A 27,633-nucleotide genomic window follows, 5' to 3' on the forward strand; every position below is an offset into this window, starting at 1 on the left:
AGCTGTTGTCACCCATTCAAACCATGTTTTATTCTTTGCCTTTAGATGTTTTTACCTCTTACAAATATATTCACACAATTTGGGTTTGCTGCCTTGTTCACATGTGTGCTGGAGAAAGTAGGGCTCGAATTACTGCATTGCTTTATTTCCTGAGCCCTTTGATGAACTGTGGTGATTAACTGTGTTATCCATTGATTTTTTAACCATAATGGGGGAGTTGTGGGAGGGATGGAGCTTCTTCAAGATGTGACAGTCATATTAGCTAGTTACTACATACTTGTTTCCAAAAAGCTGTTATTTTTGGTCTTTGAACTAATTTAGGGCAGCTAACACAGAGATAGCAGTGTTATTGAAAAGTTGTTCACTGGGTTCTTAATAAACTAATAGCCATTTTCCACTAGTACCTACTCGGGTCAGCTCGGTTTTTAGGACTTTCCATTTAAAGGTAGTACCTGCCACTTTTTTAGTACCTATTTAGCTGGGTTTCCAAGCAATCTGAGGCAATCCAAAAAATGTGATTTCAGCAGAGTGCATGCTACCAATTGGTTAGTCAGTAGAATCATGATTGAAATGGCTACACAAAAAAACAACACCAGGATTCCAGACTCTGACGAAAAGCCATACACTTAGCAGCAGGTTTACCTTCACCTCAACATGCTTCTGTGCTGTGCCTAACATGTGCAACAAAGCCACACGCATTCAGTGGTGCTCGATTTTAATTGAAAAATGACCCAAACCGAGTCAAATCGAGCCAAATAGCTAATAGCAGAAAAGGGGTTAATAATGACTCTGTATCGTCATGGTTAACATGTTCATCTAGTCTCAGGGTGTCACAATGCTAGTGTACTCACAGTGCCAATTCTAAGCCTAGATAAACAGGAGGGTTGTGCCAATTGAAACATGTGAATCCATCCGCTGAAGTGACTCCATGTAAAATAAGGCAACAGCTGAGAGTTTCTTCTTCTTTTCTTTACAAACATGCAGTTCAGTTAAATTTAATTTTATTTATATTGCCTTTTTTAAAACTTAAATCACCCACAACAGCTGCCGCAAGATGCTTGACATTGTACGTTAAATACATTTTAGTAATAGAGAAAGAACCCCAACAATCAGATGAACCTTTATGAGCAAGCACTTGGCAGCAGTGGAAAGGAAAAACTCCCTTTTAACATGAAGAAACCTCTAGCAGAATCAGGCTCAGGGAGCGGCGGCGATCGAGTCGGGGTGAGGAAAGGGAGGCAGGAAAAAAGCAGCTCTCCTTCACCAGTCAACGATGGAGGTACCCACTGTGACGTCACCATTTCTTTTGGACTCTTCATTTAAAATGTTGCCGTTAGCCGCCTGATAAAATACTAGAATTCCACCCACCAGAACTGAAGCACAAATTTCTTGGATAATTTGTAACCCCCAGCAGGTCTTTGTTAGATAATTCCATTAAAAATGCCCAAAAAATACCAACAGCACAAAAGTGGAGGAGAGGTCTAGTTCAGCCTGCAAACATCCTTTGTGATGCTGGAAAGTTGAGCACTTTCTAAGACACTGACTCCCTTTTGCAGCCTCAACTGACACCTAGCAGCACTGCAGTTTATGTCACTTCTGCATTGACTTCATTTTCAACTCTCGTTGCTTTTGGCCATGGAGCAAGCTCCAAAGATGCACATCAGTCTGGTATCACTTCATCTAGACAGGATTCTGACTTGGTGGCATTCAGGTAGTAGCTTTGCACCACTGGCTCATCAGCCAGGCACATAAATCAAATGTGTGAACCTGCAGTTCCTCTCATACTGAACAGTATTGCTATAGCAACAAGACATCATCAGTAGGGTCGAACTAACCTGTCAGGAAACATGGGTTTAATCTCTTGTCATTTAGTATGTGAACAATCCAGCATTAGATTCTGCTTCACAATGACAGGAGAAGGATCAAAAAACATTAATTTCATCACATCTGGGATCGACACAAATGGAACAGCAGTGCATTCTTTTGAAATTAATGTGTAATTAAATTAATTTTTCACACTTTGAAAGGCCATCCTGTGGACTTTGCAATGCTTCCTTAGGTCCACTTCTAGATGGCTGTACAATGAGTTAAAAGCAAGGGCACTGCAGTAAAAAAAAGAAAAGAGATGAGTATCCCATGCCATTATATGGAACTGAATAATAAATACAGTATGTCATTTATCACACTGACAGTCATATTAGCTAGTTACTACATACTTATTTCCAAAAAGCTTCTATTTTTGGTCTTTGAACTAATTTAGAGCAGCTTTCTCTGCACACTTTTTTTCTGCTTTTGGTGTCTGGGCCTGGCAAATTGCATGAATAGTAATGCATCCAAATCAGAATCAAATACACTCGCTGGATACCTTCCTGCTTAACTTTCTCTCTCCCATGGGTAAAAAGGAAAAAAAAAGGTTATTAAAGGAACCGGTTTAAAGAGTGATTTAATTCCAAATTCATGGGTAAGTGTAATAAAATGACTTTACATGTAATGTGTTGAATTTATTTTATGGTGTTTGCTCCAATAAAAGTTATTTTCCTTTATCTAGAGCAGTGGCTTCCAAATGGTGCGCCATGGGATTTTGTGACATTCAGACATTATTGCTGCAATGCAGAACAGCTCAGGAAGTTCTGAGTGAATTGTTAGAGGTTTTATGACAGAAAAGTCAGACATGTTCATATGTGGAGCAGCTAACCACATATAACCACCATAGCAGATGACTATATCCAGTAGCGGTTTTTGATAGGGGCAACACGGGCAGTTGCCCGTGGCGGCATCGTGGTGGGGGGGGGGGCGGCATCATGGACATCTCCAAAAGAAAAGTTGCTCGTACTCATGCTGCCCCAACATCAGCCAGCGCATTTTGGAGATGGAAAAGGCACTGATTGGTTTTCTGCCACCCATTTCCTGGGAGCGAGGGCGCCCTCCATTTGCGAGGTGCGACTGCTGCTTGTGACACAGGGAGGAGAGGGCAGGGCGGCAGGGGATTCTCTGGCTGGCTGGACCAGCATCTAATAACCAACTCACAAAATAAAACAAAATAAGACATTATGATACAGACATTTGTAATTTGTACCAATGTTTTTTCAAAATTTTATAAAGTGAGCGCAAGAGCCCTCGGTGCACCTGCTTGCTGCTGTGCTGAAGTCAAAGCAAACTTCATTGTCATCTTCGCTATATACAGTACAGTATATAGAGAGATGAGATGATGAGGCACCAGTTACAGCAGTGCAAGTAAACAAACAATAAATATAAGAAGAGTGAGAAAATAAATATACACTTTAGGACTAGGGGTAAAGGGATCAAAAACAATTTAAAATGTATAATTTACAGTTTGATGATTTAAAGTCTCACACACAACCCGTTGAAAGGGGAGGAGGGCCGGCTGCTTCCAATTAGAGCACATTTCATTCGTAATGTTGTAAATCCAAGCCCATTTTGTATTCCTCATCTGAGTCCTGAGTTGTGCGAAATCCCAGAAATAAACCCTAGACAAAGCTAATCTGTAAACTAAGGTTGTAGCACCCTCAAGGATTGACGTACGCTCGATGTAGTTATAAAACAGGGTTTATTCTGGTCTTGGCAACCCGTGAGAACTGCTCACAGACAAAACAAAACGAAAACATCACATCAAAATGCGCTCTTGTACGTAGTGTCAATCAATCAAAAAATCCTTAATTACAGAAAATAAACCATTTAAAATACACAAACCTCGTGAGCTGACATCCAGGAGGTGCTAAATAGTCCTTTATGGCCTTATTGCCTTATCTTCCATCTTCTTTGTCAATTATTTCCACTCTTTAAACGATATTTTCTCCATGTGTGGAGCTAACTGTGAGTTGCAGCATGCGGACACCATGTGCGCTAGCAAAAGAAAAGTGGCTGGGTGGAGACCCAAACAGCAAAGCTGTACCCTACACAGTTCACCACCAGAGGGCGCAAAGGAACAAAATCCAGACATACAGCTTAACAAATATTAAATGCAACAAACATCAAATGCAACAAACATCAAATGCAAAAGACCGTTACACTCCCACCAATCACTTGTGATTAAAAAGAATAAAGTATTACCTATGAACTAATGAACGGCTTTTGAATGAACTATCATGAATTATCCTTTAAGCAGAGTGCGGTGGAGAATCTTCTTCCGCTTCCATCAGAATGACTGTCTTCTGAATGGGTCTTTCCAGGTGCACAGGTTTGGAGGTACGTTTTCCTGCTCTAACCAGGGTTGGATCACTCAGCAGCAATTTCACCTTCCTCACTTTTCCATCCTTTCCAGGATACACTTCAATGATCCTTGCCAACTTCCACTGGTTGCGTGGAGTTATCTCATCCTTCAGGAGGACAACATCATTGATCTTAGCATTTCTGTGCTCTTTGGTCCACTTCTGTCTGCCTTGAAGATTTAACAAATACTCCTTTTTCCACCTTGTCCAGAAAGTGTTGGCAAGTAGTTGAACACGACGCCACCTCTTACGGAGATAAAGATCTTCTTTCACAAACCTTCCTGGAGGTGGAGAGATGATTGTGGACTTCATGGTTAGTATGTGATTCGGTGTCAAAGGTTCTGGGTTTGATGGATCACATAGTTGGTCAGTAGTCAATGGTCTGCTATTAATCACTGCCATGACTTCATACAGGAATGTCCTCAGAGAGGAGCTGTCGAGTTGTTTGGCTGACTGTTCCAGAATGGACATGAGAACACTTCTTATGGTGCGAATTTGTCTTTCCCAGACACCACCCATATGACTAGATGCTGGGGTGTTCATGAGAAACTCACAGTCCAGTTTCCCTAGCTTGGCTTGATCCATTTCCTTAAATGCTCCAATAAACTCATTTCTAGTGCCGACAAAATTAGTGCCTTGATCGCATCTTATCTGGCGAACTGTACCTCTGATGGCCATGAATGCACGTAAGGAGTTGATGAGGAAATCTGTAGAGAGATCGTCAAGCATTTCAAGATGCACTGCTCTGGAGCACATGCAAGTGATTAGCAAGCCATAACGCTTTAGCTCCTTGCGGCCTTCTTTGACATAAAAAGGACCAAAGCAGTCCATCCCACAGTAGGTGAATGGCGGTGTGGTCTCCATCCGATCCTCTGGGAGGTCTTCCATCTTCTGCTGCTCTGTGCGCCTTCTGAACCTTCTGCATTTTACACATTTATAGATGTAAGATGACACAATCTTGCTGCATCCAAGAATCCAGAATCCGTTAGCTCGAAGTTCATTCATGGTGATCCCTCGTCCTTGATGGTATGTCTTCTCGTGATAATGTTTGACCAGTAATGCCGACACGTGACTGTCTCTTGGCAGGATCGCGGGATGCTTGACATTGGGGTGCAAAGCTGCATGTGTTAAGCGTCCGCCTACCCGAAGAATGCCTTGGTCATCAAGAAATGGACATAACTTGTGTAACTTGCTAACCTTGTCTTTCATCTGCATCACATCATGATGTTGCAAGGTTTTTATTTGCTGAGCAAAGGCTGTTTCTTGAACCATCTTTATGATTGTTAACTCTGCTTCCTTTCTCTCTTGTAGGCTACTGATGTCGTGTGATCTACTCTTGTGATCCTTTGCTTCTTTCACATAGCGCTTGAGTCTAGCAACTGCCTTAATCATCCTAGACCAGTCGGAAAACTTGTGTAAGCGATCTAACAGTGACCTTTGTTCCTCCCCTTGTATCTTGTGGACTTGAACCTTCTTAACCTCCGGGTCACTGGTTGATAACTCTCCCACCTTAATTTCCCCACTGGGTATGACCTTTTGCCAAAGGAGGTCTGGGCCTTTGAACCAGTTTGATGCTACAAGTTGTTCTGCTGTAAGACCTCTTGAGGCGTGGTCTGCCGGATTATCTTCGGAAGTTACCATTGGGTTGAATCTGTGCTTTGTTCGATGCGTTCCACTCGGTTTGCAACAAACACATGAAATCTTCTGGCTTCATTGCTGAGGTATCCGAGTACCACCTTCGAGTCAGTCCAATACCTTTCTTCTGAAATTTCCATTTCCAATTCCCTTTTCAGCATGTCACCAGTGCGCACAGCAACAACAGCCGCCGACAACTCAAGCCGAGGTATATTTGTGACTTTGGTTGGTGGAACTCTTGATCTTCCCATCACCAATGAGCAGTGGACTTCACCAGTTGTGCTTGAATGATGAAGTTCGTAGTGCTGTGCCTTGAAGTTCGAAGGAATGTAGCATCTGTGAACCTTTACGTCTGCAAGGTTTCCCAGATCACGCAACCAATACTCCCACTGAGGTCGAAGTCTGTCAGGTAAGTTATCATCCCAGCTGAGTTTATCTCGACACATTTGTTGCAAAATCTGCTTTCCCAGCAGAATGAAAGGTGACACAAACCCAAGTGGATCGAACACAGAGGCAACTGTGGCCAATACTCCTCTTCTGGTGAGTGGTTTGTCCTTAACAACTACTCTGAACTGAAATTGATCTGACGCCACACACCATTGTACGCCAAGTGCTCTTTCCATGTGTACTTCACCGAGTGCCATATCTAGCTCTTTGGGAGCTGCAGCGCATTCTTCTTTCGGAAGCGAAGCTAGAACTTTGGTGCTGTTTGAGATGAACTTGTGCAACCGAAGTTTGCCCATGCTGCAGAGTTTGCGTGCTTCATTAACCAGCTGTATTGCCTGATCTTCAGTGTCAACACTTGCTAGTCCGTCATCAACATAGAAGTTGGTTTTGATGATCTTCATTAAAACTTCCTTCCCCTTCAGCTGCAAGATGCTTGAGGCCATAGTTGGCGCAACCTGGAGAAGATGCTGCTCCAAATAGGTGTACCTTCATCCTGTAGACAGTGAATGGAGTTTCAAGGTCACCGTTCTCCCACCACAAGAACCGTAGGTAATCTTGGTCACAAGCATGCACATGGAATTGGTGGAACATGCGTTCGATGTCACACATGAAAGCCACTGGGCCTCTTCAGAAGCGACACAAGACTCCGATCAAGGTGTTTGTTAGCTCTGGACCAGTGAGGAGATGGTCATTTAAGGAAGCGCCTTGGAACTTGGCAGAGGCATCAAAGACGACACGAATCTTTCCGGGTTTTTGTGGATGATACACACCATGGTGTGGGATGTACCAAACTGGTGTCTTGTCAATGTCTTGCTCTGGGACCTTTTCAGCATCTCCATGGGCTAGGATCTCATCCATAAATTTCTTATAGTCCATATAGTACTGCTTGTTACTCTTGAGCCTTTTTTCTAAACATTTGAGGCGATGAATAGCACATACCTTGTTGTTTGTCAGGTTCGGCCTTTCGCTCTTAAATGGGAGTGGCATTTCAAAATGACCATCCTCCTTGTGCCTAATGCCGGCCTTCATCCTTGTTAAAAACTTGAGATCTTCTTGAGAGACCTTTGTGTCTTCTGGTGCTTTCTCAACAAAGTCAGACTCCAACATCTTTAGGACCTCTGTGGGAGAGATCATTTCCTTTATTTGAGTTCTGTAGACATAGTGAACCTTGTTGGTGAGATTTGAAGAGGGATTAATGTCAGGCACCACTTCCTTCACAATGACTTGGTGACTTATTCCGAAGGCGTCTCCATAATCGAGACATGGATTGCCATAACCAACAATACTCCATCCCAGATCAGTTCTTTGGGCAAACGGCTGATTTTCCTTTCCAGACACAACCTCATGAGGAACAAGTGCTTGGGGGCAGTTGTACCCAATCAGCAGACCAACATCACAGCTTTGTAGTGGAGCGATCTCACTTGCAATGCATTCAAGATGAGACCATGCCTTAGCTGTTGCGGGCGATGGAATGTGATCTTGGTTTGCGGGAATAAAGTCTCTGGCATACGTCACTGGTAGAGAAATGGTCTTATTTGAGTAGAACCCTCTGACTTGTAGACCCGAGAGCTTGCGACAGGACACAACTGTGTTTCTTGAAGACATAGTAGTGAGCTTTAGCTGAGTCGATTCACCTTTGATATGCAGAGCTTGTGCCGTTTCTTCAAGAATAAAGGTCGTATCGCTCTGTGTATCAAGGAGCGCGTACACAAGAATTTGGAAGATGTGTGAGTGTCGTCAACATTCTGTGTGACTCTGTTAGAAGTTGCTTCACTTGTTGTTGGTGTGACACTGTTGTCTTGTGAGACATCTGCGTTCGTTTGTCTTGTCCTGTCACTGTTCTTGTGTGGATTTCTCCTTGTTCTTTCTTCCTTCGTGCGACTGTCATGAAGACATGTTGGATGTCTTTTATTACATGTGTCACAGGTTTCTCTCCCTTCACAATCCTTGGAGCGATGACCAGAGTTCAGACAGCCAAAACATAACTTCTTGTCTTGAACAAACTTAAGTAGGCTGTGACCCGACCTTTCACAGTACACACAACTAGCACTAACAGTCCTTTCATTTGAGTTAGTTGCTAGCACCTTTGCTCCATTGCCTCTGTTCCTTGTTGTTTTTGCCCCTTCAGTTTCACTTGGCTTCAGAGCAAAGAGAGATGTTATGGGATTACAGGCAATTTTGGCTTCCCGTGAGATGAAATCTACAAACTGGCCGAAGCATGGAAAGGTGTGAGTCTCTTCTTGCACTTCTGTAACCTTTCTGTTCCACATTGAAGTAAGCCAATCTGGAAGTTTTGCGAGCATTTTTTGGTTTTCATTGCAGTCATTGAGCACTTCAAGCCCCTTCATTTGCGACATGGCTGTCTTACAGCAGCAAAGGAAGCCAGCAAATGCTTGAAGTTCCATACTGCCTTTAGAGCTTATCTTAGGCCATGCGTCAAGTTTGTCTCTGAAGGCCTTTGCTACAAGGAAGGGATTGCCATACCTCTCTTCGAGAACTGTCCATGCTGCATAGTATGCAGACTCTGTGCCAAGCGGGAAGTAGCCTTCTATTGCCTTCCTTGCAGGTCCACTTACATATTTCCTCAGATAATAAGTCTTCTCTTCAGTTGGTATATTTTTCCTGTCAATCAGAGTCTGAAAGGAAATTTTCCAATCATTATATCTGATAGGGTCGCCACTGAATATTGTTGGCTCTGGTACCGGAAGACGACTTGCATTAAGAGACACTGCAAATGCTTTGACCAGATCTTCTGTGTTCACCTCTCGGTGCGGTGTCACATTTCGTGGCGAGGAACACCGTTTCATATGCTGGTCATTGTTTTCAGACTTGACTTCATTTTTCTTATCAGATCTGTGGTGAAGTAGGTTGTATATTTCTTCATCTGAACATTCACTTTGTTCATACACCTGCTGTCGAGCCTTTGCTGCATTCAGCTTTTTTACAGTCTCAAGTCGCTCTATTTCTCTGCGCTTAGCGTCTAGAGCCTTTTGTCTTTGTGCTATTTCTGCTTCTTGCCTTTCAACTTCCTTCATATGGATTTCTTGTTCAAGCAGAACTTGGAGAGCAGCCTCATTTGCTGCAACTTCAGCAGCTGCATCTTGTCTTTTAGCCGAGAGCCGGCTGGAGTGTCTAGAGGAAACCCTCGAATGAGAAGAGAGCTTAGTGTGGTGTGACTTAACACTCATCCTGTCTGAGGCTTCTAACTTAGGTATACCTCAGTCTCCTTCCATTTTTCATCCCTTTGACTTTTCACATCTGAGGCTACGGATTTAGATGAAGACTCAGCGTCCTTCCAAAGTTCTTCATCTCTTTTAACCTCCGCACTACTTGGGCTTGGACACTTTCCTACAGATTCGATAATTGTCTTTGTTATGGCTTCACACGTATCCATCCTTCGTCTTGTGTCACTATCTGGAGATTCAATACGTCTCAAGTCATCATAGGCTGCATTCACATCCTTAGAAGCACTCAAAACCTTGGAAACATGTTCTTGTAGCAGATCCTTTGAGCATTGACCATCTATAGCTCCTTTGGCATCCTTAATGACAACCTTCCACTTCTCATAGCGCACACTGAAACGATGTGCAGCCTTCTTTATGTGCTCACCGTACAGTTCTTTGCCCTTTTCCGTCAATGTACGGACTCGTTGGCTCTGTCGTGCTCTTTGTGAGGTAGTAGAAACATCATCAGCTGTGCCTTCAACTGCTTGTAGTTGCTCATCTGCAGAGAGTTGTTCCACATCACCCTTTTCACTGACTTCTGGATTAGCCTCAAACTCTGCCATTGTTGGAGGGGTTTGGGTTTTTTTGTATATCTTACTTAGCCTTAATGTAAAGGTGCAGCAGCTTAAATTTGATTTGGTAGTTGAGGAGCAAATGAATATTAATCTACATTTACTGTTACAACTTTAAGGCACAGTAATTACTATTACTCCTTAAACATCACTTAACGTGTATACTTAAGTCACATTACATATCTTGTCCAAGCCAGTAATACTGTTTCATACAGCAACTGCTGAAGCCCACCATATGCACAATACACAGGTTACTCATCACAACATTAACTTAACACTGTATGAATATCAGTCACTTGAACAGCAGAAATGTAAACAATGAGAAAGAAAGAAAAAAGATGAAATATTCCAGTCCTTTGTTCATTTATAAAAGGAAACTTATCTTAATTATTTTTACATTCCTTTTCCTTTTTATTTCTCTTTCTTGTGGTTAATTATATTCAGTCCTTTAACTGAGGCAACACTTATTTTCGGGGCACCTGACTTTCCTGCGGGGCTGCGTCCTTCATCTACCCGTGCAGAGCGGAGTTCTCACTGTAGCACCCTCAAGGATTGACGTACGCACGATGTAGTTATAAAACAGGGTTTATTCTGGTCTTGGCAACCCGTGAGAACTGCTCACAGACAAAACAATAAAACAAAAACATCACATCAAAATGCGCTCTTGTACGTAGTGTCAATCAATCAAAAAATCCTTAATTACAGAAAATAAACCATTTAAAATACACAAACCTCGTGAGCTGACATCCAGGAGGTGCTAAATAGTCCTTTATGGCCTTATTGCCTTATCTTCCATCTTCTTTGTCAATTATTTCCACTCTTTAAACGATATTTTCTCCATGTGTGGAGCTAACTGTGAGTTGCAGCATGCGGACACCATGTGCGCTAGCAAAAGAAAAGTGGCTGGGTGGAGACCCAAACAGCAAAGCTGTACCCTACACAGTTCACCACCAGAGGGCGCAAAGGAACAAAATCCAGACATACAGCTTAACAAATATTAAATGCAACAAACATCAAATGCAACAAACATCAAATGCAAAAGACCGTTACAAAGGTGTAGGTCCATTAGGTTATGTTGTGGTGATCCTCGGGTTGGGGGATGGGTGATCTGGAGTGCAAAATTAAACACTCCCCCTGCCAGAGGGGTGTTCGCCCAGGGCACCAAATAGGCTAAGACCACCACTGACTATATCACCTAAAGAAAAGCCTGATATCTTCCTTATGGCTTGAGATGGATTGGCAATAGACATCAGCCTCACAGGTATCAGCTGTTATAGGACAGTATTGGAGCCAGTCCTTCATTATTTTTCTAAAAGGTAACTTACTTATGTGTCTGTAGTTACTCACCAGAACATATAGTTTTTTTACACTACTCATTACATTACTTTTGGGTTACTCTGCAAAATTACCCGAAATGCACTGTCTCATATTTACCAGTTAACAACATAAACCTGAGGCTATAGTCCAGCACACTTATATTATACAAATCCCTTTGCTAAAGAGGACACACATAGGATATTTTTTTCAGTATTTATGTATGAACACAAAGCCCACAACACAAAGCAATGATGAAAATCAACCCAAAGAGCATTCAGTGATGACCACAGTGATTTTACTGTAGGTTCCAAACTTGACTACTCATCACTGCTGTTGTTATCTGTTGGAGATCAGGCTCTGATTTCTGGGTTAGGGTCAGCATACACTTAGCTTTAAGATCACTCTTGTGATGTTGCCTTTGTAGATGTTTGCAAAGAGCAAACTAAAATTCAGTCATTTCTGTCCTAGAGGCAGTTTGAACTCCATATCTCTGCTTTAGATTGCGCCACCCCACACTAGCAGTTGGCTTATGTTAACATGGAAGCTAAAGATGCACCGTGGTTCAGATTGGTGGCCTTTGGAGGTAGGCCCAGTTTCTCTCTGAAGAGATGAGACTTCAGAAGCAGCAGTATAGTTTGCTGGATTGTGTGAAAGAGCTTATTAAGTCAGCGGAGTCAAGGCATAGGCTAGTGAACTGCTGTAATTAGCCAGTATCTGCATCTGTGCAGCACACCCCAAATCCTACGCAACAGTGATATAAAATGCTAGAATTCTGCTAAATAATACTGATGCCCCAAATTCCTGGATACCCTGTACTTTACATCAAAGCAAACAGCACAAACAAGCTTGGCAGGTCTAGTTCAAACAGCTATTGGCTATAGCTGTTTGCCACACCTGTCAGTGAAAGCACCCACACTCCTAACTTCAGTAACATGCTAGAGCTGTAAAAAAAGTAACCTCTTAGAATTGTTATGAAGGGGGAAATTATCCACACATGCCAAAATTACATTTGGCCATATCTTTACTTTGAGATACAGAGACCGCTCGCTTCTGTAGTTCTGTCGTCAAGAAGAAAAAAAAAATTGTTGAAAAATCTGTAATGTTTTGTGGTACTATAGACTATGTGCACGTTAGCATATGCTACTTCCGGTGCGGAAACTCCTGTGGGGAGCTTTGTTTCCGGTGTCCTATTCACGCCTTGTTTACGGTCCAAAACAAGTTTAGCAAATGAATGACTCAAGCGGCGATTTACATTTCTGTAGATGTTTTGGGCATTTATCCAATATATCTGTAAATGATGTTCATCGACTTGTCGATATTTTTCCCCCGCGTCTCAGAGCAAAAGAGAAAAGGGATTCAAATTTTATATTTCTCAGTATCTGTAAACAGCGGTCCCTCGTTTATCGCGGGTGTTATGTTCTAAAAATAACCAGCGATAGGTGAAATCAAGTAGCCAATTTTATTTTTTAAAAACGTTTCATCGACATCGTAGACATACAGTACTGCACTTCAGAGTCACACTGCTAGCGATCGATGCAGCGATTCTGTACTGTACAGGAGAGACATCACGGAGGAGATCGTCTGCAGCGATCAGGACACAATGTGATGTAAAAAAAAATAAATAAACATGCAAACTTGCACTAAAAAATCTGCGAAACAGCGAGGTGAAAGGTGAACCGCGTTATAGCGAGGGACCACTGTAATTGTGAAGGTAAGTCACAACATACCCTTCGTAAATACTAATGCATAGAAAACGTTACCAGCAATCGTTCATTTTTTGTGTGGCTTTTTTTCACGGTTTGTTAACATGCTGTGTAGGTGTGTACTTGACTAGCTGATCTCGACATAACAGGGAAACATCTGGTTTGACTATTCTTCACCTGTGGTTTGAATGCTGAACATTTGCCTGTTTAAATCATAATAACTGTCACTATACAGAGATGTGCTTCTGAATGTGGATGATGTGTCTTCTGCTGCAGTAATGCAGTTCTGCCTGTGTTGAGTGATGTAAACAACTGATTGATCTAAACTCTTTAAACGTCAAAATTGATCATTAGATTTTTTATGACACAACAGTGGTGAGTGTTCCCACCTTCTGCTCTTTGTAACTTAACGCGATCTTTCCGTTTTCGAGTTTTGGACATGATTTTGGAGTATATCTTCGTAGTAGCGATTGACCGCAAAGTAAAGCTACCGGAAATGTACAACCCTACATCTGGTCTCAAACCAGGAAGTTAGCATTTTCTCGTGCTAACTTCTCGTATAGGCCCTCAAATTATGAAACAAAGCTCAAACTCAGGGATAACATGCTTCAAGTCATACAAGAGAATCCAAGCTGTTTGTAATAATTCTATTAATTCTGATTGACTGTCAGGTGTAATATCAATCTATGCGTTGGAGTGGGTGTTAAAATGCTCTTTAAGTCATTAGTGATTACAGTGTACTATAAGCAAACTGTGCCTTCACACAGCAGAACTGGTTGCTTTGATATCATGGTGCAGTGTCTGCGTTACCACTCAAACAGTGCAGACGCCAGCTTTGAGTCATATGGAGCCGTGCCTGTTACTAGCTGCTATAGCTCTCTACATTAACACTGCTAGTATCAAAACCATTAAAATACACAAAGTTCACCAAATTAAATCCCTGCTTCCTGCTCTTGCCAAGAAACGCTTGCTAATATTTTGGAATATGCCAAGTATTTGGATACAGGGATGAAAGTCTGGTGGGAGTGAGCTGTTGGTTTTACTAATGAACAAATGTTCCTCACCAAAAACTGGTAAGGGGAAAGTTAGCTGGCAAGGGTGTATATGAGGGCCGCTGGTTAGATTCTGAACTTTAATCAGCTGCTGTTAAATGATGGAGTACATGGTAGATCAAAAACAAGGCACTGTTGAAATATCAGGTACAATACGCACAGCATGTGCTAAAGGAACGGGCCTGTAGCAGGAAGGCAAGGCAAGGCAAGTTTATTTGTATAGCACAATTCAACAACAAGGCGATTCAAAGTGCTTTACAGAGACATTAGAAACAAGAACAAATAAAAAGCATGATTTAAAATTGATTAAAACAAGCAAATAAACTAACTAACTAATTAACAAACAAACAAAACAGTATATAAAATCAAAACAGATAAAATCAGAACAGTAGATAAAATCAGTAGTTAAATGTAAGTTTTGAATTTTAAGCTTAAAGTGTGGATTTGGTGCTTTATTCAAATGCAGCTGAGAACAGGTGAGTCTTCAACCTGGATTTAAATAAACTGAGTGTTTCAGCTGATCTGAGGCTTTCTGGGAGTTTGTTCCAGATATAAGGAGCATAAAAGCTGAATGCAGCTTCTCCGTGTCTGGTTCTGACTCTGGGAACTGATAAAAGACCGGATCCAGATGACCTGAGGGATCTGGATGGTTCATACTGGGTCAGGAGGTCATTGATGTATTTTGGTCCTAAACCATTCAGAGCTTTATAGGCCAGCATCAGAACTTTAAAGTCTATCCTCTGACGGACAGGCAGCCAGTGTAAAGACCTCAGAGCTGGACTGATGTGGTCCACTTTTTTGGTCTTAGTGAGGACTCGAGCAGCAGAGTTCTGAATGAGCTGTAGTTGTCTGACTGATTTTTTAGGTAGACCTGTAAAGATGCTGTTACAGTAATCAAGCCTACTAAAGATGAATGCATGGACTAGTTTTTCCAGGTCCTGTTGAGACATCAGATCTTTTATCCTTGATATATTCTTGAGGTGATAGTAAGCTGACTTTGTTATTGTCTTAATGTGTTTTTCTAAGTTTAGGTCTGCATCCATCACTACACCCAAATTTCTCGCCTGGTTTGTGGTTTTTAGATGTATAGATTGAAGTTCTCTGGTGACCTGTAATCGTTTTTCTTTGGCGCCAAAGACTATTACCTCAGTTTTGTTTTTGTTTAGCTGGAGAAAATTGTGGCACAACCAGTCATTGATTTCCTCAATGCATTTACCAAGAGCCTGTACAGGGCCTCGGTCTCCTGGTGACATTGTGATATATATTTGTGTGTCATCTGCATAGCTGTGATAGTTTATTTTGTTGTTGTTTATAATCTGTGCCAGTGGGAGCATGTAGATGTTAAACAGAAGGGGTCCCAAGATGGAACCTTGGGGAACTCCACATGTGATACTTGTCTGCTCAGATGTGAAGTTACCTATTGATACAAAGTATTTCCTGTTTTCTACGTATGTTTTGAACCAGTTTAGTACAGTTCCTGAAAGACCTGTCCAGTTCTCCAGCCGTTTGAGTAATATGTTGTGGTCAACTGTATCAAATGCTGCACTGAGATCCAGTAAAACTAGGACTGACATTTTTCCACTGTCTGTATTCAGACATATGTCATTAAACACTTTGGTCAGAGCGGTTTCAGTGCTGTGGTTCTGTCTAAAACCTGACTGGAAGGCATCGTAGCAATTATTCTGTTTTAAGAAGTAACTGAGCTGTTGAGAAACTGCTTTTTCAATGATCTTACTTAAAAACGGGAGATTTGAGATCGGCCTGTAGTTGTTAATTTGTGTCTTGTCAAGATTGTCCTTTTTCAGTATAGGTTTGATTACAGCAGTTTTTAGTGATTCTGGAAACACACCTGATAATAAAGAAAAGTTGACGATCTGTAACAGGTCTGACTCTAAAGTCTTTGAGACCTTTTTGAAAAAACTTGTTGGCAGGACATCTAAACAGCAGGAGGAGGAGTTCAGTTGACCTAAGATGTCCTCCAGGTCTTTGCTGTTAATAGGTTGAAACTGTTTCATGGTGTTTAAACAGTTTTTTGGTGGACACAGTACATATCCTGGATCTGCTGTTGATGTACCAATTGCTTGTCTAATTTTTTGGATTTTTTCAGTGAAGAATTTGGCAAAGTCATTGCAGGCCATGGTCGAATGAAGTTCAGCTGCCACTGACACAGGAGGGTTTGTTAGCCTGTCAACTGTAGAAAATAAGGCTGAATTATGGTACGTTATAGATTCAGATGTTTGTTTTGCCAGACTACAGTTGAAAAAGTATTTATTAAATATACATTTCATTACATGTTTCATGTCCAAACATAAAAATTGGATTACAGGAGTGAAACTGGATAAAATACTACAGAGAGTCAACAAATCCTCCAAAAGTATATGATAAACTAGGCTTCCCAAAGCTGTATCAAGCCTTTAAATCTTTCTTTTGATAGTGTTGAGCTGCTGTTTCTACAATTAAAACTGGTCAGGGCTGGATGCAAAAACTCAGTGGTCAAGGTTTTAACCTAAATGCATTCTAGAGTCACATATTAATCCTCTCCATAGTAGTTGGCTGACTGATATGACTCAGTAACCAGAAAGCAAACTATTTACAAGTACATTTGGGGATTTTTGGGACAATAAACATATTTAATCAAATGCTTGAAATGGCAAAGTATAGAAATAATCTATATGCAGTGACTTGGTAACCTACTTTGCACCATAAGCTGTATTTAAGAAATGCAAGTAGCCACTGTGATGACACATTGCTCTTCAAACTTCCACTTTAAATTCAACAACATATGGTAAACGGTAATAAATCAGCTAATAAATGTGTATAGCAGGCTGTAGCTCACCAAAACCAGAGCAGCGACTTCTAGGGTGGGCTGTTAGTAAGATTAACCACACAGCCCCTTTTACTTATCGGATAAACGCATTAAAATGCTCCAAATGCACCAACATTACTACTGTAGCACAGTCAAGTGGTCCAGACTATAAGTCAGCACTCAGTGAACCCCAATCTGTGCCTTTGCGACTTCATAACTGAGCTGTGGTGGTTCCTATATATTTCCATTTTGCAATTATACCGTCGGTGAAATTTCACCGCCACTGACTACCAACGGTGACACTATTACACTATCATGCTTGGATACGTGCTTGAATTTAGACACCTGTAGTAACAGGATTGAAAACACCTGAATTCAAAGATCAAGACGTGCGGCCCAATACAATGTCTGACTGTTAGACTTAAATAGTGTAGACTACAGAATTGTACACAAATTCTCCCCGTACAAAGGAAGACAAAGGAAGAAATTAGCTGTAGTCACCAAAAGCATTTTTGTTCTGCTGTCAATTTGTGCATTTTAACGTGCGAGTCTATGAGGACTTACTCACTTTTGGTGCCAGGCTCAAGTGGCCATTACAGGAAGTGCAGTTTTTAGCATTTGACTTTTCACTCTTTTTCTTTGGGTCCAGTTTTAGACTCATTTGTAAATATATCTTGGCATGAATTCTATAAACAAAACTGCTTTTGGTAGTTTTTTGCCCACAAACATAAAATAAAGTACCAGTGTTTCCATGTGAGAGGATTTACACTGATTGTAAAATTCTGAAATAATACCATTGCTTAAAGCAATATGACCAGCAGCAACTAATTATATTTCAGTCTTTTTATTTTGTTCTTACTTTTATTCATATTCTAAGGTAACACATCATATGTCATATTATATTTGACTTTATGCGAATATTATCTACGGTGGCCCCTAGAGACAAAGCACGTACAAACTCCAAACACTTGCAAACTCCAAAACACTTGCAAACTCCAAAACACTTGCAAAATCCAAAACACTTGCAAATTCCAAAACACAACGGAAGTGCTCCAGGACGCTAGGGGCAGTGCTGAGCTCGATTTGCAAAATAAACGGCAAGTTTGTCTGTATGGGACGGTCTAGTCTCCGTCGCGCTTCCCAGGTTGCCTAGCAACCATGATACTAACCGCTGGAAACGTGTCATACAACTTTGTTTGACAGAAATGAAGGAGAACATATTTTGTTAATTTGTTTGTTTGTTTCTACAAGAGCTTTGTGTGATTTGATAAGTATCTGAGGCTGAGACCACAGGACAGTAAAACATGATTTTTGGGCTTCATTTCTGTACTGAACAGTCATTTAAGATTAGCTAGTAAATAAGAATTAGCTAATGTTGTTCATGAGACTAAAGTCATATCACTTTGGTAATGTAAATATAATATGGCCAATATTATGGTTATTATATTAATCATTATTAGCTATTACAGCAGTGAACATGAACTCTGTGTCAAATACTGAGCTTCAGTACAGATTCAAGTTGCAGTTATTTATATGTCTTATCACCTTAAATCTTCACTCAAAGACAAGTGTCTTTGACAGTGTATATATAGGTGTATCATATATAAGAGACAAATGTTGTTCCTTCAGTATGTTGGCATTACTAAATTTGGCTCATTGCTTACATATATTTATAAAAAGAAAATGTACAAGCTGTGATAAATGTTTCTGATAAAATGAAGAGTAGACTGATATATTGAATATTCCTTTATTGGGTGAGAAAATCAGACCATGTCATAACTGCTTTAAGTCATACAGAATAGATATCAGAGCCTTAAACAGGCTGACTTCTGCTAAATGGGTCAAACTGGGCAGAAAGTATACAAACACATAACATCCTTATAGAATATGATGTAACCCTATAGATCAACTTACCTCAGAATATATAAAGCATATAAACAATTACAGCAATATGATGCAACAGACACAGCAGTACTACTAATCCAAAATACTCAAAGCTTCATAGAACTGAAACAAACATTTATTTTTAGGTCCATTCTGCTGCTGATACATACTTTAGGTTTCTGAATGTTAAACTTGTTGCTGCCTTTCATAGTGTGTAACTTGAAGGCCCTGAGTACTTTCTCCCACACTGAAAACACTGGGAGGATAAAATTATTTGAACATTACTTAATAAGACTGATTCAGGACAGACAATTAGTTATGTTAAACTTTTTCTAGCAGTCCTTCACAAACAGGGAACAGTCTGTCTATTCTCTCCATCTGTCAGCTGCTGCTGGCTCTTCCTCCTCCTCTTCCTCACACACTGATGAGTTTGTCCTGGTGGATCATCAGGGGTACAAAGCCTCACAGATGATGTGCAGCAGTGGGTCCCTCAGTCTGTCCTCACTCTGGACACTTGCAGTTGTCACACATGGAAATCAAATGTGTGATAAGCTGCAGGATTCAAACACAAGTGTAACTTATAAATGAATGTTCATACTTTTATTACACAATCAGAGAGAAAGAAACAGAGAGAGAGAGAGTGAAGGACAGACAGACAGGTGACAGTCTCAGGTGTATACACTGCTACAAAACAGCACAAAAGAAGGAGGATTTAGTGTTTGTGTCATTACGAAACAAAAAGAGTTCCCAGATGGTACAGTGGACACATGTGTGACTCCTGTGATTAAAGCATCTTTCTTTCAGCTTAACGAGTGAACCGTCAGCTCGTTCAAACACACGTTAAAGTCCGTTTGGCTCGACACCACCGAATAGAGGCAACAATATAACATAGCTAACATTAACAGTGCAGTGAATCCTGCTTGTGCCGTGATACTCAGGACTGCAAACCGAGCAGCATCACTGACTTTCAGCCTGTTGTGTTTGTGGATATATGACTGACTTTAATTATCCATAAAATCATCACATTCTCAGTAAGATTAAAGTCAACTATTGAACGGCGTATATTTTGAAGTAAAGGCTTTAAAACCAAGTTAGTACAAACATCGCTAATGTCACATAACTTTCCCGATATGTGGCCAACAGTAATGTTTTAATGTTCTTCATTATAACAACATTTGCGCATAAATAAGTGACATAATATTCAGTACTTACTTCTGAAAGTTTACTCTTCGGCGGCTCTGCTTCTGCCATTTTTTTCGGCAAAATTATCCACACCACCGCCGCGCTGTGAAATCTGGGATATGTTTGGCCCATCCTTAAAATTCAGGGAAATTAAGGAAGCATTTGAGGGCCGCATTTCGAGCAGCCTTTGAATTGGGACAGCCTTCGTCGTGTTGCTGTGCCGTAATCGGCCTTAAAATGCGGCCTTTAAGGCTGCAGACCCTGAATTGGGATACAGCCCAAATCCGGTCATTGGTACTTCCTGGCTTGTGTAGTTACTAGGTAACAAAAGCTCAACACTGCCCCTAGCGTCCTGGAGCACTTCCATTGTGTTTTGGAAATTTGCATGTGTTTTGGATTTTGCAAGTGTTTTGGAGTTTGCAAGTGTTTTTGAGTTTGCAAGTGATTTGGATTTTGCAAGTGTTTTGGAGTTTGCAAGTGTTTTGGAGTTTGTACGTGCTTTGTCTCTAGGGGCCACCGTAATTATCCAGTACCATATCAGTATATTCCTTCTAGTGTCATTAAAATATCAATATTTAACAGTTGTAAAATGGGAATATTGGCTGCTTTATTTATTTTGTAAATACATATTGAACCAAAGCCACAACCCTCTTATTTAATTTGCTCTTGAGCCACCTTAAATATAGCCTTTTACGGCACAGCCATTTTCATTGCAGTTAATTGCAGGTTTCATGCACAATGAGGGAAAACCCTACCTGGCTGATTGATAACATTTCATAAAAGGTTGGCATGAGCTCTGTGTGTCAACATAAAAGCATTAGCTAGCAGGGAACACGCCGCCCTGCATCAGCAACTACTGTCAAGATGTTTTCGAGTCAAGCACCTAACCCTCCAGCCGCTCCAGTGGAACAGCTCAGTGACCATCTCTACAAGGCTGTGGTTGTACTCTGCAGATCCCAAGTGAAAATCTGTGATTGAGTGTAAAGCTCTGGTTGCCTTGTGGAAGAGTGTATTTTACAACAGAACAATGTTCATTTGGATGATTTTTTTGTGTGGACAAAATAAAAAATAATACCATATCACAGCACAGGCAGGTGGGAAAGTAGGTTACGTTTGCGTAATAGCAAACATGGACCTGAGCCATATCATTTCCTTTTGTCTGATTTAAGCTTTGATAACATCATCTCGCTATGACCTATATTCTGAGTTCATCATTTTCCAGCTGTGCTACATCATCCCCTCCCCTCCCAATCCTGTGTAATTCTGTTTTGTTTTGTTTTTTCCAGAGGACACTGATGATTCATACTCTAATTCACCAGTTTGGGGTATTTGTGTGGAAGATGTGGAGAGAGGGAATAGTGAGAGACAAATTAAGAGAAAAGGAGAAGCGGAGAGCGGGTAAAGAGATAAGAGGGAGAGATTGTGAGCCAAGGAAGGAGACTTATAAGCTATTTTTAGTCGCCAGCTGTGTGAGTCATTCTGAAACAGTGATGAGGAGACCTGCTGGTAGATGTTGGCGTAGAGGGGATTGCGACGCGTCCTTGTGACACACTTTGAAGCGTGTGGGGGCTCCTATAGACGAACATGTATTAAATATGTGCTCCAGTCTGGGTTGTGACAGGCTGGATTAGCATAAAACTCTATGGGAAAATATTCTTTAGCCATGATTTTGTGCCCTAAATTAATGGCACATGGTTTGAACACGAGTATCCAACAGACTAGTGATGGGATTTCCGGCTCTTTCAGCTCGGTTCACTAAAAAGAGCCGGCTCTTTCGGCTCCCAACTTGCTCTTCAGGTTGTTTTGTTGCTTTAATTAATTAATTATCAACAACAATATAAAATTATGCACAAAAGGAATTAGTAATGTAAAAAAACACGCTTTTCTTTATGTCTGTTTATATATAAATATTTATGGGGCCCCTAAAGACGAAACACGTACAAACTCCAAAGCACTTAGAAACTCCAAAGCACGTACAAACTCCAAAACACATTTCTAGCGTTAACTGAACTTCCAAAACAGAGCTACCTAGATCACTTAAATTACACAATCGAATTCATATGTCTATAGTTTTTGTATTAATACACAAACACTCATATATATATATATTCAAATAATTAAAAAAAAAAAAACTTCATTTACCTGTTACTACCACACAGCCAATCCGATTGTTGGTACTTCCTGGCTTGTGTAGCCACTAGGTAACAAAAGCTCAACACGGCCCCTAGCATCCTGGAGCACTTCCGTTGTGTTTTGGAGCTCGTACGTGCTCCGGAGTTTGTACGTGTTTTGGAGTGTGTACGTGCTTTGTCTCTAGGGGCCACTGTAAATATCCATCCATCCATCCATTCGCTTCCGCTTATCCTTTTCAGGGTCGCGGGGGGCGCTGGAGCCTATCCCAGCTGTCACAGGGCGAGAGGCAGGGTACACCCTGGACAGGTCGCCAGTCTGTCGCAGGGCTAACACACAGGGACAGACAACCATTCACACTCACATTCATTCACACATTCACACCTAGTGGCAATTTGGATTATCCAATTAACCTATCCCCACAAGCTGCATGTCTTTGGACGGTGGGAGGAAGCCGGAGTACCCGGAGAGAACCCACGCAAACACGGGGAGAACATGCAAACTCCACACAGAAAGACCCCGGCCTGATGGTGGAATTGAACTCAGGACCTTCTTGCTGTGCGGCAACAGTGCTAACCACCGTGCCACCGTGCTGCCACTGTAAATATACTTTTATTTATTCACTCCACATAAAATGTAATAAATAAAGTATAAAATACAGAAACCAACTATTTACATTTCAACTTTTAACTACTTAAATTTTCAGCTTTTTCCTTTTAAACAAATTTAAAGTGAAACAACACAAAACACTGCAAACCACAACACAATAAAATATAAATGAAAATATGGAAAAAAAGGGGGGGAAAAAGAACGCCCAGATCTTTAATTAAGGGAAAGGTTGGCATTTAGAACTATTAATATCACACTCAACTGACTGCGTTTTATCTTCCCATTGCACTGATGGGTGGACAGTTCTTAGGTGCCTGTGCATGTTGTTTGTGGAGCCGGCTCTATATGATATCCTTTTCTTGTAGACTCTACACTCTGCCTTTGTTTTGTCAATAAGATTGAAATGGCTCCAGACTTTGCTTCTTTTCTTGGTGTCACTCATTTTCTTTACTGTACCTTTCCAATGTGACGGTGTTGTCTCTTGTTGTTGCTCCTGGCTCTCTTTCTTTCCCTCTCTCTCCTGCTCTTGTTGTGTGCTACTGCTGTTTGAGTGTAACTACCGCCCCACCCCCTCAGCTCAGCGCTGAGCAGAGGGGGAGGGGCGCAAACGCAAGGGTGACTTGCAGCGTGAAGCGAAAAAAAGTGAAAGAGAGGGCAGGAGAAAGAAGAAGAAAAAAAACACGGCTCCTTCGCATCGTTCACTTCAAAGATCCGGCTCTAAGAGCCATTTCGTTTGCGACCGACCCATCACTACAACAGACATGATATGTTGGTTTTAATTCACTTACCACTCTAATACGTGCCATTCTTTATGGCGTTGAGGTACAGTTTGATATCTTCCCTGCACTCTAACTCTCACAGAAATGTGAAGTGGGTTAAGTCTGTAGGTCCTGCAAAAAAAACCACCACCAACAACAAAAAACCAAAAAACTAGGTGAAGGTCTCTCAGCAGATGTGAACTGTGCTTAAAAAGAAAACCCATAGCAGCAAAGTTTTGCAGCTAGGGAGTAGATACTGTCAAGAGAGGATAAACTTGAGGCAGAGAACTCTCTCCCAGCTTACCTTCAGTCACAGAGTTATCTTTTTTTAGATTGTAGGTCAGAATTGTATAACTTTAAACTACAGCAAGCTGAGGTATGTATAAAATCAGTTTTGTATTGCCACTTCTTCTCTGTTCTCAAAATAGCATAAGAGAAAGGCTGTTGATAAAGAAAACGCGTGCGTCAAATGTTTGCCTGACTGTTCCCTGTAAAAATAGATGAAATATAGTATTTTGGAAAGACTAAACTAGAAAAATGTAATTGTTAGAAAAAACTTTACCTCTTATTCTGCTTTTAAATTTTTTTATAGTTTTTAAACTGTCTGTTATAAGCTGCTGAAGATTAGAGCAGCGGAATGTGAAAATCAGTAAACTACTTGAGGACTCCTACACAGGAACCATGTATTTACATGGTTTCCATTCATGTTCCTATATAAGAGCAAGGTTGCCAAGCACCTATGCCATTTTGCAGTCACCAGTTTGTGAAGAAATTTTAGAACTTCTGATTCAAAGTCACTTTGAAGACAGCGACTGCAACCTGGTCCAGTTCTTCAAGCAACCATTTCAAATGCAATAAAATAACAGGTTCATTGCACATGGTCACATTAATTTTGGTCACACCATAGTCTTTAACTATTGTTTTCACTAACCTGATTGTAACATTAGTGTAATCCTGTTATGAAGCCGCGAGCTGGGTGCTTCTGCCATTACCATTTCACTGTTTTGAAATCTGACAATGAAGTGAAAGGATCACACACTGTAGTGATTTGTCAATCAATAGTTAACAATAGTTTATCCTTCCTTTTTTACGCTGATGGGGCTATGTTTACAAAATCAAAATCATTGTATTATAAGCCTTGGTACTAGAACATTAAATCCTCAGGAAAGCATTTATAGCTGTCCTCCAGCAGGTTTCCAAACAATAAAACTTCTTTGTACCACCAGTCACATGCTGCTGACAATTACAAAGAATGTTAGTTTAAAGAATTCCCATGTTGGCTTCACTTTTCAGACATGCAAGCCAGTTAATCTTTGATAGACATTTGATGGCATAAATACATGTCATCATTTGAAATAACTGAAATGACTTTTTTTCCCTTCCTCTGCACACAAAGCCTCTTTTTTCGGCTGCTCCCATATTCCCAGTGGGTTGCCACAGCAGACAGCTCCACGTATTTGATTTGCTAGATCTTAACACCGGACACCCATTCATGACACAACCCCAAATATATTTGCATCTCCCCACGGTTCTGAACGAGGGATCTTTTGTGTAATAGACCAGCAGTCCCAAACCCCCGGGCCTCGGCCCGGTACAGGTCCGTGAGACGTTTGGTACCGGGCCGCGAGAGTTGAGGCTCAGGTGTGAAATGTATGGTTTTCAGGGTTTTTATCGGTTTTCAGCGTTATTTTGTTATCGTTTTTATCGTTTACTCGGTTTTCCTGGGTCTTTTCACGTGTGTTATGAATAAATCCTCTTTTTTTCGGTACCGGTACTAGTTTTATTTTGTTGTATTTTTCCGCGACTCCTTAAAGGCCGGTCTGTGAAAATATTGTCGGGCATAAACCGGTCCGTGGCGCAAATAAGGTTGGGGACCGCTGTAATAGACAACAGCCTTACGGTGTGTTCACACCGAACGCGATGGGCGCGTGAAAAAAGCCCCAAACGCCCCTAACTTGACGCGTGCACATTCGCACCTCTACGCGTGTCCAAGAAAAATCCATCGCGCCCCAAAATATCATATTTTAACGCGCGTGAACCGGAAATGTGGGAGGGATGTGGGAGGAAGTTTTGCAAGACCGGTATCTTTGCAAGATGGCAGCTGTCAAGCTAGCGCTTGAAGAGAGAGTCTCCCTTCTCTATTTACTGTGGAGAGCAGAGTAGCGGCGTAAAGGACATCCTTGCCGTACCTGGGTCCATCAGGTCCTCCAGAGGCGTGAGCAGTTTGGTGAGTTTCACCACTTGCTCCAGGAGCTGCGCCTGGATGACGGCCGATTCCAGCGCTATCACCGTCATTCACTCGGCCAGTTTGAGGACCTGCTGTCCCGCGTCGGTCCCAGAATCGCCCGCCTAGACACCAACTACAGACGCTCAATCCCACCTGCAGAGCGCCTGTCCGTCTGCCTGAGGTTAGTAAAAGTGTTTAATACGGTAGTCCTTTATTGATACCTGTGCTAATATGCTAAACCATCCATTTATACACTGCTAACATGGATGTGCTATGCTAACAGTGTTTACTGAAAGCAACCTGTGGTACAAAGACGACTGTTTATAATATTTCTAGTGATACTCAGAAGCTCTCATCAAGTCCGATTTAATTCGATTTATGCTGTTATCAGTGTTTGTGATGATAGCATGGCTGTGGTGTCACATCAATGTATGCGCTCGGTGTTTGCTGATATCAAACTGTAGCATTAGCACCACTGAGTTAACCTTGTAGTGATACTCACTCCTTTTTATTTAGACCTGGTTTAATTCTGGGATAGTTGAATGTTTGTATATAATCCCTGCAGCTGTCAGACTCTATAGCAGGCGTCACCAGCCTTTATTAAAACAGAGTTAGATAAAACTGTGAACAGTTTGGTTCATCTCTAGTTACATGGTTCTATCTTGATAAGCTGTCTTATCACAGATTAATTTTTCAAAAATATTAATGATTTAAGCAAGGAAAGGGCTACATGTCAACATACAACTCTTTATTTCTATTAATGTCTTACTTCATTCCTACCTGATTGACATGTTTAGGAATTATGAGTGATTGGCTCACTGTAGTTGTGAAAGTTGCTACCAATCAAATTATGATATGTTAAAGTTAAAATAAAACACAACTGTTTTAGATATTATCTAATATACATTTTGTAATTATCCTTATAATTACAAAATGTTTTATGTAAGATTTAAGTTTTGTGATTAAATCTGACATCACAAAAGTGTTTTGGAATTTGAATAATGTATTTTTTAACTGCAGTACACATAATACTGATTTTGAACAATTTTGTCCAGGCTCCTTGTCACCGCGGACTGCTTCAGCACCAAGCGTTCAGTTACAGAGTCGGTGTGTCAGATCACCCCCCAGGCAGCGACGGCCATCTGGGACTGTCTAGTGGACGACTTCATGGCTGTGCCTTCACCTGGAGACTGGCGGTCCATCACAGAGGGACTCCAGGAGCGCTGGAACTTCCCTCTGTGCTGTGCAGCTCTGGATGGGAAGCACGTCCAGACAAAGGCACCCCATATATCATATAGGAGACACACACATTGATATACACTAAATATTTATTTCATTTCTTTTTTGTGGTGCCCAAATTTATGCACCTGCTTGATTTTGTTTAAATAATTATTGCACACTTTTTGTAAATCCAGTAAACTTCTTTTCACTTCTCAAATATCACTGTGTGTGTCTCCTGTATGATATTTAACTGACATTTTTTTATTGTAACAACCAACGATTTATACAGGAAAATGATGTCTATTAACAAGGTTGCCCAAACTTCTGCATCCCACTGTATCAGTATATTTTGTCATTAGTATAATATGAAATAAATTCTACATGTGTCAAGTCGTGTGCCAACATTTGCTGTGTAGTAGAACTGAGACATTAGTCATTATAAAAATTTATTTGAAATAATATTAAAATTCTCACACAGAAATACATTAAACATAAATATATAAAATATAAGTATTTACTAGTGATGGGATTTCCGGCTCTTTTTAGAGATCCGGCTCTTTCGGTTCGGCTCACTAAAAAGAGCCGGCTCTTTCGGCTCCGAACCGGCTCTTCAGGTTGTTTTGTTGCTTTAATTAAT

General features: G+C 41.0%; 1 long non-coding RNA gene and 1 pseudogene across 1 annotated transcript; one reads left to right on the forward strand and one right to left on the reverse strand.

The window, feature by feature from the left end:
- Window positions 1–8,969: 8,969 nt before the first annotated feature.
- On the reverse strand, window positions 8,970–10,098 carry LOC146681624 (uncharacterized; annotated as a pseudogene).
- Window positions 10,099–25,458: 15,360 nt separating this feature from the next.
- Window positions 25,459–27,386, forward strand: LOC146681625 (uncharacterized). Its single transcript, XR_014918018.1, has 2 exons — window positions 25,459–25,956; window positions 26,831–27,386. It is a non-coding gene; the product is annotated as an uncharacterized LOC146681625 (long non-coding RNA).
- Window positions 27,387–27,633: the final 247 nt, after the last annotated feature.

This window comes from Copadichromis virginalis, linkage group LG23, assembly GCF_057382275.1.
Source record: "Copadichromis virginalis isolate Kocher_CV1m ecotype Utaka linkage group LG23, C_Virginalis_male_GT1.1, whole genome shotgun sequence".
Taxonomy (NCBI): Eukaryota; Metazoa; Chordata; class Actinopteri; order Cichliformes; family Cichlidae; genus Copadichromis; species Copadichromis virginalis.